Source organism: Dendrobates tinctorius, unplaced genomic scaffold (assembly GCF_039654945.1).
Source record: "Dendrobates tinctorius isolate UK_male_01 unplaced genomic scaffold, ASM3965494v1 ptg000039l, whole genome shotgun sequence".
Classification (NCBI taxonomy): Eukaryota; Metazoa; Chordata; class Amphibia; order Anura; family Dendrobatidae; genus Dendrobates; species Dendrobates tinctorius.
The window spans coordinates 32,177,383-32,196,371 of NW_027361707.1; positions in this window are offsets into that span (position 1 = coordinate 32,177,383).

Here is an 18,989-nt window from a genome sequence, read left to right on the forward strand (position 1 = left end):
TGGCCCGCCTTATCTCGTGATGTCAGGAATTTTGTGCAGTCCTGTGGGACTTGTTCTCGGTCTAAACCCTGTTCTCATTCTAGTGGGTTGCTGATGCCCCTGCCGTTGCCCAAGAGGCCATGGACTCATATCTCAATGGATTTTATTTCTGATCTTCCTGTTTCTCAGAGAATGACTATTATCTGGGTGATTTGTGATAGATTTTCGAAGATGGTCCATCTTGTACCTCTCCCAAAGTTGCTATCTTCCGCTGATACATCAAAATAGCAAAAGGAAGCCAAATCCAAATAATGAATAAAATATAAATTTTATTGAGATATGATTAAAATAATCACATAAAGATCAATAAAAATATTAAAATGAGGGTACTGCACAGAAAACACCACAACGAGAGGTAAGTATATGAAAAGTACTACTGGTGCAATCAACATGATACAATTAAATGCAAAAGAGAGTAAAGTACGAGCTCATTGGAGCCATTATTGTTATATACTTAAATGGAGGTGATAGTAACCAAGTAAAAGAGCGTGAACAAAGGACATCAGTAAACCGGTATAGACCTGTGCAAAAAATGGCAGAAAGCAGCGGCGAAATGCGCGTCGGGGACCTCCTGCCCGCCACTTGAGGTAATACTAGTCGGCTCATTTCTTCCTTCCACATTTTCGTTTTCAAAGACGTCATATGCCATTTTTTGCACAGGCACGACGACTTTGCCCAGCATCTCACCCTCCTGGCACTCCTGGAGCACTCGCGCCTCCCGCACCAACCGCTGGAAGACCTGCCCTTGGGCCGTGCGAGAACCCCAGTGGCTCAGAGTCTCTTGTGTGGGCTCAATCAGGAGGAGGTTGCCGAACTCTCGTAGAATGTTCATACCCAGGGTAACCGGATGATTGCTGCTTGTGTCTCCCTGGGTCAAGACCACTCCCCGGTGGCCGAGTGATTTGCCGCTAATCGAAACCTGCATCCAGGCTACTCCGACGACAGGAATTGGTAGCTGGTTGGCGGCTACCAACTTTATCACGGTCCCCCACTGAGGTCTCACTACCTCGGGAAAATGCTGCCGAAAGTAAGTCTCTGGCATGGTTGTTACTTGCGATCCCGTATCTACTAGGCATCGTACGGCACGGCCTTCGATCTCTGCCCATACCACTGGGCACCGCGCGGCCAGGTCTTCATGACTCCCTCCACCCAGTGTAGTGGGCTCCGGCTCCGGGCGGCGCCTCCACGGCTCAGGGTTTTCTGTTCTTGGCCAGCGGGGCGGGTTTCCCCTGGAACGCGGGCACTCTCGGGCGGAGTGCCCCAATTCTCCACAATCGTAACGGGCGAATGGTCGCAGGGACCGACTTGGGCGAGGGCCGTGATGGTTCATGCCTCCTTCACCCGGCCCTGGCTGACTCCTTGTGGCCGCTTTCTTGGCCTGGGCCAATTCACCTTTAATACTCTGTATCTCTTGCTTCACCTCTTGTACCCAGTGGGGTTCACCATCCCCACGGGGACCGTCACCTCTTGCTCCTGTTCCCAAACCCGTGCCTCCTTCCCTATTTCGGAAAAGGTCAGATGTGGGTCCACTCGCACCCGCTCTCGCAAAGCCTGTCTTGTCAAGGTGTCTCGTATCCCGGTCACTAACAGGTCACGTAATGTTACGTCCACGGTCCCCACACCGACTCCACCCTTCCTTTCAATGGCTAAAAACAGTTCCTGCAAAACATTCATATACTGGGTCACTGTTTCCCCCTCTTTCTGCATGCGTCTAAAAATCTGGGTTCTCAGTTCCCCCACATTGGTCGGATCCCCATAGGCCTCTTCTAAGATCTGTAGCACCCTGACAAAGGTGTTTCACTGCCCCCGGGGCCTCAACATTACGGTATCCCGGGCTTCCCCGTCCAACGCCATCAGGGCCACCTCTGCCTCTAGGTCAGGGGCAAGCGGATGCATCCTAAATAACCCACGCATACGCTCCATCCAATTCCACAGCATAGTATTGCTGCCGGAGAACCTGAGTAGATTGCTTTGCATAGCCCCCAAAGAAATACTGGGCCGGGGGCCCTCGTTGTCCGCACTCGGAGACTGCATCCTGCCGACTACGCCAAATGTGGTGCTTGCAGGTAACACAGGATGCAGTGACGAGTCGCGAGACAATTTGGTGCTTTCTATAGTAACGTTTATAAGACTAGAGGGAACTTTCCTCAGTCACGGCCTTATCAACAAAAGGGGTAACACGGATTGCCCTCGCAGGGGCTCTATACAAGCAAACACAAACGGGTAGAACACGACTACTTCCGGCAGTAGCCGGTCACTATAGAGCCGCGGTATGGCCGACTACGGGTCCTTAATTATATAGTCAACTGTTGTGAGTTCATTCTCTGGTCCACCAGTAGTGAGTTCTCCTTCCAGACTCCCTCTGGTGGTACCAGGAGGTAGTGAGGCTGATTTAATACCACCTGATAATGAGGATGACGATTGGACCTCAGGAATCTTAGACTGGATTTAAGACAGCCGACACCCTAAGTCAGTGCTGGTGATTCCTTCTGGCTTCTGAGGTCTTGGTTTTCAGCTCTGTTCCAGCCTTCTCAAAGCTAAGTGTTTTTGCTAATGTTCACACTTGATTTTGTTGGTCTATTCAGTTTTTTGTGTGTTCAGCCTGTCTCGGCTGGGGCTGTGCTGAATTTCCACTCTTATTTATCTGTATTTGCCAATTTGCTTTTTAGTCCCTTATTAGATTGGCCTCTTTTTTGCTCTGTCTCAGAATATTGCAGAGTGCTGATATAGTGGGAGAAGACTAGTGACTTCAGGGTTAATTTTGTTATCAGAAGTGTTGGACATTATTTTTGTAGGGCTTTTGGCAGATTGCAGACAGTGTCTTTCCTTTCCTATCATTTATAGTTAGTTTGGGCCCCATCGTTTGCTCAGCCTATTTTCCTGCCTGTGTTTGTGTTTTCATCTTGTTTCACCATCAATACATGTGTGGGGGCTGTCTATTCCTTTGGGGTCTGCTCTGGGGCAGTTAGTTTTCCCCTTTTCTTGCTTTAGGCTTATGTAGTCCTCTGGCGGTGACGAGGCGTCTAGGTCATCGTAGGAACGCTCCACTGCTACTGCTAGTTGTGTGGATAGGATCAGGGATCTGCAATCTGCATAGTTACCAACCTCTCTGGTTTTCTGGGACTTGGCTTTGCGTTGTCCTCCTCGGTGACCCATTCATAACAGAATCACCAGCCATACCGCAGATTCTAGGGTACTTAAAAGCAGGAGAAAATTGTTTAAACAAGAAAAAAAAAAGGAAAAGTGTCAGAATTTTTTTTTTTATATATATATATTTTCCTCTTTTTTTTTTCTGGGACCGTAGGAGTATTTTTTTTTTTTTTCAATGGAGATTAAGCAATTCTCTGATCGTGTGGAGCAACTTGCTGCTGAAGTGCAGGGAATTTCCATCTACCTCATTCAGTCACATGCTGCTGAACCTAAGATCCCCACTCCTGAAGTGTTTTCTGGGGATCGGTCTAAATTTCTGAATTTTAAGAATAATTGTAAATTATTTCTTGCCTTGAAGCCTAACTCATCGTGGAACTCTGTGCAGCAGGTTAAAATTGTCAACTCCTTGCTGCGCGGCGATCCCCAGGATTGGGCTTTTTCTCTGACACCTGAAAATCCTGTTCTGACTAATATGGATGCATTTTTTCAAGCCTTAGGGTTGTTGTATGATGAACCTAATGCTGTTGATCAAGCTGAGAGAACCCTGTTGGCATTAAACCAGGGTCAGGATTCTGCAGAGTTATACTGTCAAAAATTCCAAAAGTGGGTGGTCCTTACTACATGGAATGATAGTGCATTGGCAGCTCTCTTTCGGAAGGGTTTATCAGAGACCGTAAAAGATGTTATGGTGGGATTTCCTGTTCCGTCTGGTCTAGATAATTCTAAGTCATTAACCATTCAAGTTGATCGGCGTTTACGTGAACGTAAAACTGCACGGGAGGCGCTGCCACCTTTTGAACAAATGTCTGAACCTATGCAATGTGATGGCGTTTTGTCTAGGGCACAATGTCAGGAGTTTAGAAGGCGTAATAAGCTGTGTTTTTTCTGTGGAGACGCCTCTCATACTATTTCTGTCTGCCCTAAACGAGAGAAACGTTTTGCACACACATTTGCTGTGGGTGGTGTACATTCTAAGTTTCTTTTGGCAATTACTCTGATCTGCTCCTTATCCACGTTTTTCACTAAGGCTTTTGTGGATTCTGGAGCAGCGTCGAATCTGATGGATTTGGACTTTGCTAAACATTGTGGTTTTTCCATGACGCCTCTGCGGACGCCTATTCCTTTGAGGGGTATTGATGCTATTCCTTTGGCGGAGAATAAACCTCAGTTTTTGACCCAGGTGATAATGCGAGTTGCCCCAGACCACCAAGAAAATTGTAAAGTTCTGGTGCTGCATAATTTGCATGATACTATTGTTCTGGGTTTTTCCTGGTTGCAAACTCATAATCCTGTTTTGGATTGGAAATCTGGGTCTGTGGTGAGTTGGGGCTGTCAGTGTGTTCTTAGGGACGCTCCTGTTTTCTCCACCTCTCCTCAGTCTCATGATATTCCTGATTATCTACTAGCTGATTTTTCTGATGTATTTAGTGAGAGCAAGTCTGCGTCTTTGCCTCCTCATAGGAGTTATGACTGTGCAATTGAGTTGATGCCTGGGTGTAAATTTCCCAAGGGTCGGCTTTTCAACTTATCAGTACCCGAACATGATGCTATACGATCCTATATTAAGGAGTCGTTGGAGAAGGGTCATATTAGACCATCCTCGTCACCTTTAGGTGCTGGGCTTTTTTTCGTGGCCAAGAAAGATGGTTCATTAAGACCGCGTATTGATTATCGTTCCCTTAACAAGATGACGGTTAAATATTAGTACCCATTACCTGTGATGTCTGATTTATTCTCCAGAGTTAAGAGTGCCTGCTGATTTACTAAGCTTGACCTCATGGGGCGTATAATCTTATTCGCATCAAGCACGGGGATGAATGGAAGACGGCGTTTAATACTCCGGAGGGACATTTTGAGTACCTGGTGATGCCTTTTGGGCTCACTAATGCCCCTTCTGTCTTCCAGTCCTTTATGAATGATATTTTCCGTGACTTTGTCGATAAGTTTTTGGTCATCTATCTGGATGATATTTTGATCTTTTCTAGTGATTGGGATTCTCATGTGGAACACGTCCGGACTGTGTTCCAGATTTTGAGGGAGAATTCCCTGTTTGTTAAGGGATCGAAATGCCTGTTTGGTGTACAGAGGATTTCATTTTTGGGATTTATCTTGTCTCCATCGACTATTGAAATGGACCCGGCCAAGGTACAGGCCATTTTTGATTGGGTTCAGCCTACTTCTTTGAAGACTCTCCAGAAGTTTTTGGGTTTTGCTAATTTCTATCGTAAATTTATAGGTAATTTTTCTGGTATTGTCAAACCACTGACTGATCTGACCAAGAAGGGCGCTGATGTGCTGAATTGGTCTCCTGAGGCTGTCTCAGCATTTCAGGAGCTTAAGCGGAGATTTACTTCAGCTCTAGTTTTACGGCAACCTGATGTCTCACTTCCATTTCAGGTGGAGGTAGATGCTTCTGAGATTGGTGCAGGAGCTGTTTTGTCCCAAAGAGACCCTGTGACTTCTAAGATGAATCCTTGTGCCTTCTTTTCTCGTAAGTTCTCCCCATCTGAACGCAACTATGACGTGGGGAATCGGGAATTGTTGGCCATGAAGTGGGCATTTGAGGAGTGGAGACATTGGTTGGAGGGAGCCAGACATCAGGTGGTGGTCCTCACCGATCACAAGAATTTGATTTATCTGGAGTCGGCAAAATGCTTGAATCCCAGACAGGCTAGATGGGCCTTGTTTTTCACGCGTTTTAATTTTGTGGTCTCTTTTCTTCCGGGCACTAAGAATGTTAAGGCAGACACTCTTTCTAGGAGTTTCTTTGCTGATTCTCTTAATGTGACCGAGCCTACTACCATCCTAGGTGAGGGGGTAGTTCTTTCTGCCATTTCGCCCGATTTGAGACGCACCCTGGAGGAATTTCAGGATGATAAACCTGAGCGTTGCCCTATGGGAAAATTGTATGTTCCTGACCAGTGGAGAAAGAGAGTGATGTCTGAAGTTCATTGCTCCACATTGGCTGGTCATCCAGATATTTTTGGTACCAGAGATTTGGTGAGTCGGTCTTTTTGGTGGCCCGCCTTATCTCGTGATGTCAGGAATTTTGTGCAGTCCTGTGGGACTTGTTCTCGGTCTAAACCCTGTTCTCATTCTAGTGGGTTGCTGATGCCCCTGCCGTTGCCCAAGAGGCCATGGACTCATATCTCAATGGATTTTATTTCTGATCTTCCTGTTTCTCAGAGAATGACTATTATCTGGGTGATTTGTGATAGATTTTCGAAGATGGTCCATCTTGTACCTCTCCCAAAGTTGCTATCTTCCGCTGATACATCAAAATAGCAAAAGGAAGCCAAATCCAAATAATGAATAAAATATAAATTTTATTGAGATATGATTAAAATAATCACATAAAGATCAATAAAAATATTAAAATGAGGGTACTGCACAGAAAACACCACAACGAGAGGGAAGTATATGAAAAGTACTACTGGTGCAATCAACATGATACAATTAAATGCAAAAGAGAGTAAAGTACGAGCTCATTGGAGCCATTATTGTTATATACTTAAATGGAGGTGATAGTAACCAAGTAAAAGAGCGTGAACAAAGGACATCAGTAAACCGGTATAGACCTGTGCAAAAAATGGCAGAAAGCAGCGGCGAAACGCGCGTCGGGGACCTCCTGCCCGCCACTTGAGGTAATACTAGTCGGCTCATTTCTTCCTTCCACATTTTCGTTTTCAAAGACGTCATATGCCATTTTTTGCACAGGTCTATACCGGTTTACTGATGTCCTTTGTTCACGCTCTTTTACTTGGTTACTATCACCTCCATTTAAGTATATAACAATAATGGCTCCAATGAGCTCTTACTTTACTCTCTTTTGCATTTAATTGTATCATGTTGATTGCACCAGTAGTACTTTTCATATACTTACCTCTCGTTGTGGTGTTTTCTGTGCAGTACCCTCATTTTAATATTTTTATTGATCTTTATGTGATTATTTTAATCATATCTCAATAAAATTTATATTTTATTCATTATTTGGATTTGGCTTCCTTTTGCTATTTTGATGTATCACTTTTTGAAGCTTTCCTATATCTAGGCGTTCCTAATTTTGATTTATCTTCCGCTGAGTTGGTGCCCTTGTTTTTACAACAGGTGGTTCGGTTACATGGGATTCCTGAGAACATTGTGTCGGACAAAGGAGTCCAGTTTGTTTCCAGATTCTGGAAAGCCTTTTGCTCCAATCTGGGAATTCAGTTATCCTTCTCCTCCGCGTTTCATCCCCAGACTAATGGGCAGACTTAGAGAACAAACCAGACCTTGGAGTCTTATTTAAGATGTTTTATATCTGCTGATCAGGATGATTGGGTTTCATTTTTGCCCTTTGCCGAATTCGCGCAGAACAATAGAGCTAGTTCTGCCACTTTGATGTCACCCCTTTTCTGTAATTTTGGGTTTCATCCTCGATTCTCTTCAGGGCAAGTGGAATCTTCGTCCTGCCCAGGTGTGGACACTGTGGTTGAGAGATTGCAGCAGATATGGGACCAAGTAGTGGATTAGTTGTCACTCTCTCAGGAAAAGGCCCAGCGATTTTCCAACTGACGTAGGACCATTGGTCCCCGGTTTAAAGTGGGTGATATGGTCTGGTTGTCGTCTAAGAATATTCCTATGAAGGTTGCATCTCCAAAATTTAAGCCAAGATTTACTGGACCTTTTAAAATTTTGGAGATTCTTAATCCTGTTTCTTTTCGATTGGCTCTTCCAGTTACGTTCAAGATCCATAACGTATTTCATAAATCACTGTTGAAGAGGTTTGTTGAGCCAGTGGTTCCTATGGCAGCACCTCCTGACCCTGTATTGGTTAAAGGCAATATGGAATATGAGGAAGAGAAAATATTGGATTCTCGTTTGGTTAGACGGAGACTCCAGTATTTGGTCAAATGGAAGGGTTATTGCCAGGAGGATAATTCTTGGGTCTCTGCCTCTGATATTCATGCCAATAGATTGGTTCGTCCTTTTCACCGGGCCCATCCTGATCGGCCTGGTGGCGTGAATGAGGGTTCGGTGACCCCTCCTCAAGGGGGGGGTACTGTTGTGAGTTCATTCTCTAGTCCACCAGTTGTGAGTTCTCCTTCCAGACTCCCTCTGGTGGTAACAGGAGGTAGTGAGGCTGATTTAATACCACCTGATAATGAGGATGACGATTGGACCTCAGGAATCTTAGACTGGATTTAAGACAGCCAACGCCCTAAGTCAGTGCTGGTGATTGCTTCTGGCTTCTGAGGTCTTGGTTTTCAGCTCTGTTCCAGCCTTCTCAAAGCTAAGTGTTTTTGCTAAAGTCCACACTTGATTTTGTTGGTCTATTCAGTTTTCTGTGTGTTCAGCCAGTCCCGACTCTTATTTATCTGTATTTGCCAATTTGCTTTTTAGCCCCTTATTAGATTGGCCTCTTTTTTGCTCTGTCTCAGAATATTGCAGAGTGCTGATATAGTGGGAGAAGACTAGTGACTTCAGGGTTAATTTTGTTATCAGAAGTGTTGGACATTATTTTTGTAGGGTTTTTGGCAGATTGCAGACAGTGTCTTTCCTTTCCTATCCTTTACAGTTAGTTTGGGCCCCATCATTTGCTCAGCCTATTTTCCTGCCTGTGTTTGTGTTTTCATCTTGTTTCACCGTCAATACATGTGTGGGGGCTGTCTATTCCTTTGGGGTCTGCTCTGGGGCAGTTAGTTTTCCCATTTTCTTGCTTTAGGCTTATGTAGTCCTCCGGCGGTGACGAGGCGTCTAGGTCATCGTAGGAATACTCCACTGCTACTGCTAGTTGTGTGGATAGGATCAGGGATCTGCAATCTGCATAGTTACCAACCTCTCTGGTTTTCTGGGACTTGGCTTTTTGTTGTCCTCCTCGGTGACCCATTCATAACAGTCAACTTAGCCGTCCAGACGTCCCTCACCGTTCGGGATGGTGGTCTTTTGGCGTAGTAGTCGCTGGGCCCAGTTGCTGAGGCGTTGACGAAGTCTTTGCACGCTCCGGCGCGCTGATGACACTGGAGCCCCACAGGCCCCGGCGGAGTCCTTGGACGGATGGGCCGCAGTTCCTGGACTGGGGCAAGCGGCGGCGATGCGGGGTGTCGGGTGATAGGCCACCTGTGCAACTAGCAGCTGCGACGAGGACTCCGGCCGCGTGCTGAGGTAAGGCGGCAGCGGCCGCAGGCTGGAGCGGGGCAGCAGGTCTCGGACGGTCGTCCCGGCGCCATCCCTCTGATGTCCTCTGTGAGTGTCTCCCCTGTCACTGGTAAGTCGCTCTGGCTCTCAGTCGCTCCCACGGTCTCCTGCTGCTTCTGTCCTGGTCTGCTGACTCATCGTCCCGGGAATTCTCCCGCCTCCTTTATACTGGTCCCTCCCCCAGCCCATCTGTCTGTCACAACGGTCCATCCCCGAACTCTGTCCCCCTGGGACAGTTTCCCCCGGAACCTAGATGACGGCTCCCTTTGTTCCGGCCCGAACACTCGACGGGGGCCGTTCCTCCCACACAGTGATGGGACTTCCAGCTATAAGACCGTTGCAAATTGTACTTGCCTCTCTCTGCTTATTAATAAACTGTGACCGACCTGTTCAACCCATCCATGCTTGTCGGTTTTTGGTATCACGGGATTGGTGGGAGGTGGGTAGTCACTGCCTATGACACGCTGGTCTCTGCAGTCATGCTCAGATAACACCTTATCCCAGCAGGTTCGATCATCACTAATACTAGTCCATGTGCACTAAACTCTTCTGACCACTATGTCACCAGAAATCTCTGACAGGTGAACCCAGCAGACTTTTCTCATTTTGGAAACTTTGGCCCGAAATATCAGTGCCATTGCACCTGTTTAATATGTCTAGTTTTGTGCCCTTTTTTTGCTTGCACCCAATTCATTATTCTATTTGTGCCTTTTCTAAGGGCCCTGTCACACATAGCGATCTCACTAGCGAGATCGCTGCTGAGTCACAAGTTTTGTGACACAACAGCGATCTCTCCAGCGAGATCGCTGTGTGTGACAGCGATCAGCGACCGGCCCCCCTGCCGGTATCGCTGATTGCTGCAAGAAACCTCTGGACATTTTTTCCGTCGCTGATCTCCCGCTGGCCCTCACGCATCGCTGCGTGTGACAGGCGGGAGACCAGAGATCAGCTGGTAACTAACGTACACATCGGGTATCCAAGGGACGCGCGTCCCTTGGATACCCGATGTGTACGTTAGTTACCAGCGAGTTACAGGTGCCGCCACCTCACGCTGGAGACCAGGAGCCCGCGGAGTGTGTACCTGCCGCCGCCGCACGCTGGGGACCAGGAGGCAGCAGGACGCTGCCAGGAGAGGCCGGGGATGCAGGCGCGCCCTCTGCTGGTGGAGGACTGGAATAGCAGGCACACATGTCTGCTGCTCCCGGGCTCGCTCCTCACCTCGGCGTGCTGATCGCTGGTGAAGCTGTCTGTGTGACAGCTCACCAGCGATCACATAGCGACTTACCAGCGATCCTGACACGTTGATATCGTTGTGGGGATCGCTGGTAAGTCGCTATGTGTGACTCCAGCTTAAGTCTACTTTATAAGTACTTGCATTATTTTTTTTTTGTTTGCTCTAAAAAGATGCAAATAAAAGTTCAACACAGAAAATAGGTAAATTTTTAGCTGTGCCAAATTCATTGATTGATTTCGCCATTAGGAAGATTTTTGCGCAAAAACAAGGCAACTAATGCCACAAGACAAAAAAAGGAAAGTAACAAAAAAGTGCAAATGATAAATCAGGTCCCATGAGATCAATTTATTATTATTAATAATATTTATTTATATAGCACCATTGATTCCATGGTGCTGTACAAGAGAAGGGGTTACATACAAATTACAGATATCACAGTAAACAAACTAACAATCACAGACTGATATAGAGGGGAGAGAGGACCCTGCCCTTTCGGGCTTTCATTCTACAGGATGGTGGGAAGGAGACAGTAGGTTGGGGGGTTGCAGCAGCTCCAGTGATGGTGAGGCGGTAGCTCCAGTAGTGGTGAGGGGATCATTGCAGGCTGTAGGCTTTCCTGAAGAGATGGGTTTTCAGGTTCCGTCTGAAAGATCCAAGTGTGGTTGATAGCCGGACGTGTTGGGGCAAAGAATTCCAGAGGATGGGGGCTATTTGGGAGAAGTCTTGGAGGCGGTTGGGTGAGGAGCGAATAAGTGTGGAGGAGAGAAGGAGGTCTTGGGAGGATCGGAGATTACGTGAGGGAAGATATCGGGAGATTAATTCAGAGATATATGGAGGAGACAGGTTATAGATGGCCTTGTAGGTCAGTATTAGTAATTTTAACTGGATATGCTGAGGGAATGGAAGCCAGTGAAGAGATTTGCAGAGGGGAGAAGCGGAGGAGTAGCGAGGTGAGAGATGAATTAGTTGCAGAGTTAAGGATGGACTGGAGAGGTGCGAGGGTGTTAGCAGGGAGGCCACAGAAAAGGATGTTGCAGTAGTCGAGACGGGAGACGATTAGGGCATGCACAAGCATTTTAGTAGAGTGAGGGTTGAGGAAGGGACGGATTCTGGAAATATTTTTGGTGGGATGAAGGCAAAACCTTCCCTTTCTTGGCCTTAGAGTAGATGGAGAGAATTAGGTGACCCCGACTGAGTTTGGACTTTTCTTTCCTTCACTTCATCCACAAACGTCGCTAAAAAATATGACTTTTAAGCTGGTGTACATAAAATCGCTCCAAGCAGGCACAGGAGTGGAGTTGCACCAAATTTTACAAGTTTTTTTTTTTTTTTTTTTTTTTTTTAAAGTCACATTTTCATGAATCATTAAAAAACATCTGTAAAGGGCATATAGACCTAAAAATCAGAAAGCTAACTGAACAACAAAATACAAGTTGATTAAAGGCGCGGATCATTTGATGACTTTGTTGCACATCTGATCCCATAAGTGGGAAGTGTGGTTAACTATCAGGGCTTGTTCAGAGGAGCGTATTTATTATACATGTGTCCTATCCTTGTTAAAATCTGATTGCATACCTACAATACACTGGCCAGTGTTATTGAATAGATCTGTTCAGATGACAATTTTACTCACATAGCCAAGAGCGAAAGAAAGAAAGATCATCCTTAGAGCATCCGATTTTTGTGGATACATTGCCATTAGAGATGAGCGAACCTGAACATTAAAAGGACGTATCCCAGAATTTCGAAGGTCCGAGAAAAGAGAGAGGGAGTTTGGGTCCTCATTGTTCTCAATGGAGTCCTGGTTTAAGTTCGGGTAAAGTTCTGGTACCAGAACTGAACTTTAGAGTAAAGTTCGGGTAGGGTACCAGACCCCGAAGTTCCATGGGTCCACTCATCCTTAATTGCAATTATTAATAGAGAACTGTAATTGGCCTTGTAAATTGATCTACTGTTGATGTATAAATTCGGATGTGATACAGATTTAAAAAACGGACGTACGGATGAATCCCGGATGGAATAAGGATTAAACTCATCCTTTTTGACTAGATGAAAATCAGATGAATGTATGCAAAATTGTCAGAGCCTTATACCCAGCGCATCACCTTTGTAAAATATTGGTTGCTTATTCAGCACACACTTCAGATAATAGATCAGAGGTGATGTTGAGAAAATGGGTCTAAAAAAACAAGAATAGAAGATGGTCCGAAATGACCTGTCAGGGGTCTGCAACCTGTAATACTCTTTATTGCCCATTCTCCATTCTGAAGACTTTTGACAAAGTACAACAGTTTGTTTTTCTAAGTGTCGATTACAACTTCTGACTCATTTCTATGACTTGTCAGATAAGGCCAAGGTCCCTAGTGATGGGAAAAGATAAGCTTTCTATGTATGTATAGATCTCAGGATTATATAATCGTGAGTATTTATACCTTTGTATACAATGGTTATTGCTTATCTTACTGACCTTATTTAGGTATGACCTTTAAGTTTGACTTAAAATTAATAGGTACTGTTGTTTTTTGGCCTTTTAAACCCATTTTCCACCTGTGACAAATGTCTGCTGTGTCCAGCCCGGATACTCAACGACTACATCTATCATTCTGCAATTATGGCAGCCCAATTTCCTACATGATAGGAGTAAATCTTATTGACACTAGGGTTGAGTGGACCTGTGGAAGTTCGGGTTCTGGTACCTTACCCCAACTTTACTCCAAAGTTTGGTTTGAGTAACAGAACGGTAGTCAAACTTGAACCAGAGCCTGATCCCCATTGAAAAGAATATGGACCCAGATGTTTGCGCTGGAAAATTCTCTCTCTCTGCAACGGACTTCTCCCGATACTCCGAGGTTTGCAACGGACTTTCGGGGAAAGCATTTGCTCGGCTTTTAGCACCAGACACTAACTGTCCAGTCTGAAACCTGAACATAAAGTTCGGGTTCCCCTAACTCTAGTTGGCAGTCACAACTCTATGGGCAAGACCAGAGAAAATAATCCTCCTAAACAAACATAGCAGACTCTCTTTGTAACATGACCAATATACCCCCAGCCTGTTTTCACCTTCCTTACAAGACCAAATTTTACAAATCTGACTAGTGTCACTTTATATGGTAATAACTCTGTAACGCTTCGACATGTCCCAGTGATTGAGATTATTTTTCATGACACATTGTACTTTATGCTAGCAGTAAATTTAAGTTGATATAATTTGCATTTATTTATGAAAAGATTTAAAATTTGACACAAAATTTGAGACCACAAATAGAAAGAAATATCCCCAGAACTACCACTTCTCTCCTACAAACAGCCCCCTAATGTAAGGAATCTCCTTGTCAGAAGTGTCCTCTCATCACTGTCAGTGATTGGCACATTGCATGTAACAATAAAAAATGCAAAACTTGTACACACATATTACCCACAAATACAGTCCGCATACCAAACACAAATAAGGACTATTAGGTCATGCATTTCTTTTCATGTCCATCCTTCCATGTGTACATGACACAATGTACAAGGTCCCCTGCAGGTATTTACAGTGGGTACGGAAAGTATTCAGACCCCTTTACATTTTTCACTCTTTGTTTCATTGCAGCCATTTGGTAAATTCAAAAAAGTTTTTTTTCTCATTAATGTACACTCTGCACCCCATCTAGACTGAAAAAAAACTGACATGTAGAATTTTTTGCAAATTTATTAAAAAAGAAAAACTGAAATATCACATGAAAAAGAGCTGAAACATGCCATCTGGAAAAGGCAACCGTCAAACACGAGACAGCTGGAGCAGTTTTCTTTTGAGGAGTGGGCCAAAATACCTGTCGAGAGGCGCAAAAGTCTCATTGACAGATACAGGAATCGTTTGATTGCAGTGATTGCCTCAAAAGGTTGTGCAACAAAATATTAAGCTAAGGGGTACCATCATTGCTATCCAGGCCTATTTCATGAGTTTCATTTTCTTTAAATTCTGTGGAAGCATGGTTGAAAAGCAATGTCTGACTTTCATTTGTTCATTTCCATAGATTTTTGATTTATTATTACTTTTGTAAGATTCAGATTACTTCTGTGACTATTGTGGGTTTTTCGGTCATTAAACGAGGGGTACCAATAATTTTGACCACGTGTGTAGTATGACAGTTGTATAGATCAGGTTGTTCAATAGCAAATATGTGTACTTGATTTATTTTTGCATTTACTGTATTTTTCAGACCATAAGACGCACCGGACCATAAGATGCACCCCAAATTGTGGGGTGAAAAATAGGAAAAAAAAGATTTTTATAAGATGGGGGTCCGTCTTATAGTCCAAATTTAAGGTATCTTACCTTTGAGCCAGTGGCAGTGGAGGGGGGGGGGCACAAGAGGCATGGTCCCTTCCTCAGGATGCAGGCGGCAGCAGAAGTGGGTCAATGCTGCAAGTCCTGGGAGGGAGGAGGGGGTATCCCAGCATGCTGCGAGTCCTGGGTGCGAGGTGGGGGTATCCCAGCGGTGAAGTGCTGCGGGCCCGGTGTTGGTGGTGATACAGAGCAGAGTGTTGCATGGAGCAGCGTCCCTTCCGCAGAATGCAGAAATGTGTCGATGCTCCGTCCCGGTGTCGGTGGTGAGCAGAGTGAATCATTCGTTTCTTGGAGGCCACATTTCTGAAGCCCTGAAGCCCACAGCTGTGTTGAGATCCTTATCTGTGCACATGCTGCTGGAGACGGCCCATAGCTTCAGGAAAATGGCTGCCGGGAAACCAATGATGCACTGTGCTCTGCTCACAGCCGACACCGGGCCTGCAGCATCACCACAATTCTGCCACTGCCGACTTCCTGCTCCGCCACCGCCCCAATCACAATTTTCTTACCAAATATTTTTTGGAAAAAAGTGAGTCTTATAGTCCGAAAAATACAGTACTTAAAAATGTGTATTGGAGTAATATTTGTTGTGCTTTTTTGTGTGTCTTTTAATATTTCTACAATTTCTTTTTTATATACTTAGTTCCTCGATGACACGTCAACTTTTATTTGTCTGATTATTGTTCTTATGCATTGCAATAGATTTGCATTGCAATGCATTAGACCTGTCAGTGTGAGGGCTCGTGTGCACAAACGGATTTTCGTCCGAGTGCTATCCTTTCCGAAAATGGACAACGCTCAGACCAAAGTTATTCAATGTGGCAGTGCAGATGAACAATTTTTTTTTACTGACTGAATCTGATTGCTTATGGATAGCAAGTGAGAAAAAAATCTTTATACTTTTTTGGAAGAAACTCTGATGATTTTTTAATATGTTGTGAACTTACCCAACAGCATGCCTGTAGCTGGCAGACTTGGAGGTCATTATTTGCCCTCCGGTTGTCATGATTACCATTAGCTCCCTGCGATTGTGTGGCAGGGATGCCAATGGTTTGATATAGGGAGCTCTTTCTCACAGCCTTTTAAATGCTGCGATAGCTATGGATTGCGGCATTTGGAAGCTTATACAGCCAGTGTGGGTGCACACACTGGGCACAGCAGTTACAGCAGTCAGCTAAGCAAACCTACCGGCTGCAATTGTGCGGGCACAGCTCCTGTGCCCGCATATTCACCATGACCTACTGGTATGTCATATGTTGGGAAGTACCTGCAAAATATTGGGTTATTCCCATCTTCATAGGTGGCTATTATATTATATTATGTATAAAATGTGAAGATAACAATATGTTAATGGCTATATATAATTTTTTTTGTATAACAGATGAGGTTGTAGTGATTAATGGAGGGGTAGTAGTATAAGAAAACCCCGAAGCCATGACATAAAACAAGCTCCAGAGTGGTGGGAACAACAATGGTTGCATCTTGATGTTGTTGGTATCCCGGACGCCTGGGCCTATATATTACAATGGGGGAGCTTTGTAGCTATTGATGTGTTTTCATAGCAACATACTGTGCAACAGAAACATGCCGTCACCCGGGCTGCATTCTTATCCTTCATGTACAGCCGTCATGTGCACAAACCTGCAGTGAATGCTAGTATAATCTGTGTGTGTACAGTGTCCTCATCACCGCGGTGGTGGAGCTGCAGATGTAGAGCACAATCACTGGATCACATCATGGCACAGAGTATAACATACAGTATACAAGCAAAACACAGATACACAGAAATAGGCATATATGACACACGTGTTCACTCTTTACCAAAGTGTATATGTGGCGCCCCTGATGGTTCAGTAGCCACCAGAGGTACTGCACCTCCTCCTGAGGTGTGGTACCCCACCATCCAGGTAGGTTGGGGGCTCCTAACCACGCTCCAACACTCGCATCCCACACAACACAGTAGTTCAGCAAAGTCACACTGCGGCTCCCTGCTTGGAGTGTAGCAGAGCACCTTTGGTGGCTCCCTGCTTGGAACACTAAACGTGCTGGGAGGCGGGTGGAGTTAGAATACATAAAAGAGTGGGAAGGTTTAGGATTTCAGTCAGTCAGTTCAGAGAAGGGAGTGAGGAGAGAAGATCCCTGGGAGAGGGATGGAGGAAGGAGGTGATGCAGCAGATCTCAGAGACCTGGGTCTGCTGGCACGGGAAAGGAAAGAAGGAGAAAGACATTGAACAGAAACCTGATCTTCCATAAGAAGGAAAGACTAGTACGGAACGTAGGAGTAAAAGGGAACAGAGGACGTGGGTTAGAGGAAGAACCTGATCTTCCATAAGAAGGAAAGACTAGTACGGAACGTAGGAGTAAAAGGGAACAGAGGACGTGGGTTAGAGGAAGAACCCTGCCTAGAAGTTCTAAGCGCATGGCCGGGGTTGTATGGACACTAATGGTTCTATAGCAGACACCGGTGGAGTAGTGGGCTGTAAATGCACTACTCCCATCTCAGACTTGGGGGCACAACAGCAACATTGATAGTGAGCCGGGACTTAAGAAGCAAGGGGTCCCCGAAGTCAGGCTACAGCTGTCTGCCGTACAAGGAAAGTTCTTGGGAACATCTGTCAGGAGGAACTCCAGTGTAACTCAGTACTAGGAGTACTTCACACTTAAAGGCGCTATCGAGGAGACGTTCAGAAAGTCACATGTTGGCGGATTGTTGGAAGGGCGCATTCCATCAGACCTGGAGGTTGACTGAGTCCCTGACCCGGAGGACACAGCACGGAGGCAGGCACCTGTGTGTACTACAGACTGTGAGTAAAGCCTTGGAACTACAAGCCCTGGTGTCCTCCATTCATTCCTGCGCTAACACACTCAGCACCGCTACCTCTGGGTACCAGCTTCTACACCGCCTGCGCCTCTCCTCTACCCCTACATCTACACTGCCCTGGGACTACAGCTCCTCCTGTGGGGAGCGTCACCATCTTGGCTGCAACACACCACCAGTGCCAGAGGATCTGCATGCAGCGTCGGCTTAACATCTCCCTTGCCGAACACCACAGGTGGCGTCACGAACTATTCAGTCAAACCATTACATGTCCCCCATTACTTGGGCGCCCAGGGCCACGGACCGGGTCCCCGCTGCTGTGACACATCCCACTGATACCGGCCCGGTACCGAGTAACCCACAGCCCTGGGAGGGCGACCCATATATACCTGAATACTGCTGTGAAATGCAAAACAATATGTCATACAATGCCCATACAACTCATTCCATTTACTTATTAAACGGGTTGTCCACCTTTGAGGCCATTTTTTCTATTTAAATGAATGTATTTGAGGCTGAAAATCATTTTTGCAGTTGGGTCACATTAAAAATTTTGCAGCGTTTTGCTTTTACAGGTTCTTTGTTTCCCTGCAATGTCAACATTAAAAGGGTGGTCCGGAACTAGAATATATTTTAATCCTAATAATTAGGATTATTTTATTTTACCATAATCTAATCATTTTTCATACGTTAAAGAAAAAATCTCTACAATTCCCTAACTACAGAACCTAACTGCTTTATTTTTTTTTTTACTACTTACTCTGACCCTTCACTGAAATGAAATGGCATCAGTGACACCCTGGCCTGGGCTAGTCCTTGCTTTACTGAACATGCGTCTGTGGCGCCCCTGAGGCTCAGCCGCCACAGAGGTACTGCACCTCCTCCTGAGGTGTGGTTCCCCACCATCCAGGTAAGTTGGGGGCTCCTGACCACGCTCCAACACTCGCACCCCACACAACAGAGTAGTTTAGCAAAGCCACATTGCTGCTCCTTGCTTAGAGTGAAGCAGAGCACCTTTGGTGGTTCCCTGCTTGGAACACGACACGTGCTGGGAGGCAGGTGGGGTTGAGAATACATAAAAGAGCGGGAAGGTTTAGAATTACAGGTCAGTCTGAGGGAGGAAGTCACTCAGAGAGGAGTGAGGAAAGGAGATCCCTGGAAGAGGGATGGAGGAAGGAGTGCTGCAGCTGCCTCAGTGATCTGAGCCAGCTGGCACGGGAAAGGAAAGAAGGAGAAAGACA